Genomic DNA, 1,559 nt, shown 5'->3' on the forward strand with positions numbered 1-1,559 from the left:
ACATGTACATTTCTGGTGTGTCTGCATTTTGAACACTGGTTGCAGCAGAACTAGAAAATACAGAGAAAAGCAGTAACAATGAGCACAGATGTGAAGTGCCTTTTGCACAATATGGTATTAAGCTATGGCTTTTCCTCTGGGTAAACGGGCAGTACTTGGAAAACACTCTAGAGGTCTGTAAATTCTTGACTGGCACAGGGAAGACAAATAGGAAACAGTTGTTCATCTCTTCTCAAAATATAACAGGCAGAAGGTATTACCTGAAGCTGTTGGGCAGCTGTTTTAGGAAATCACAAAATTAATTGATTTTTCCTACATATTAAGTTGTAGAATTCATTGATATTCAGCACAGTAAATCCTATGAATTTAGATGGGGAACAAAAAAGGGAAAGCCATTAAGGCTATTAAGCACATTGATAGAAGCTCTCATGTTTAAAAAAATCATCAGGAAGTTACAGTGGTAAAAAGAGCACAGTCCAGCAATGTTGTTCTTCCCTGCCTCTTGCAAGGATCCACTGCCAGCATGGCTGGAGAAGACCCTGTGGGGCACAGCTCTCCTAGCACAGACACCTCTGTATGGGGAGCTTTCACTGCTACTTTATGGGGCAGCATGACAGCGTTTTCCTAGCAGTTCTGGAAAGATCATGCTGGCATTCCAGGTCTTACTTGCAATATGCATTTTTTGAGATCAAAATCCTTGCCCAGCTTAGACAGGTCCACATCCACCCAGAAGCAGCAGCCATGTGCTCTGGAATTGTCCCCTGCAGCCATTAGGTGACTGACTAGAGCAAGCTCTCAAAATGCCACCACAAAAGCTGCAGGTGGTGGCTGAAGCCCTGCTCTTCTGCAGGGCCAGAGCCCTGGTTAGGCTGTCTCTGATTCCTGCACCTCATTCTTTCCACATAAAGTCTGTGGCCTGCTCAGACCTTAACCACCAGGGAGAATTGCAGAAACTACAAGCTGCAGACTGGAGGACCTTTTGGGTGGAATAATTCAGTGACTGGAAGACTTTAATGCATATTGCATGAGTGAATCAGTAGATCATTTTAATGCAAACCTCTTATTTTCTTAACCCTTCTCTTCCACACTGACTGACTAAAGAGGAAAGAAGTTAAAGATTCAGGAGGGTCAGCCATGGGAGCAGTTTCACCCTGCAAACTCCAAATGGAAGTTCTTGTGTTGGCAGGATCAGTGCTGCGACTAATGGCATCACTGTACAAACAGACTGTTTAATGAACTGTCACTTTTTCTTTATCCTTTAAAAAATGTCAAATTGAAGATGCCTAGTAAATATAAATACTGCAAACTGAAAACTAAATTATCACATCTTTAAAGCAGCATTAGTCTCACAGAACGTTTGACATCTTTATGTCCTATGTTGCCATTAGGCAACTAGCAAGATCTATTAAAATAATCCTAAAGTACTGGGACTTGTGATGTAAGGACTATGTGATGTAATTCTGCAAGTACAAGAAATTACTCAAGAAAGAGAATCTAAGAAACATGCTAAATACCAAAATACTTCTTAAAAAAACCTAGGATACAGACTGATGACAAAC

This window comes from Erithacus rubecula, assembly GCF_903797595.1.
Source record: "Erithacus rubecula genome assembly, chromosome: 10".
Lineage (NCBI taxonomy): Eukaryota > Metazoa > Chordata > Aves > Passeriformes > Muscicapidae > Erithacus > Erithacus rubecula.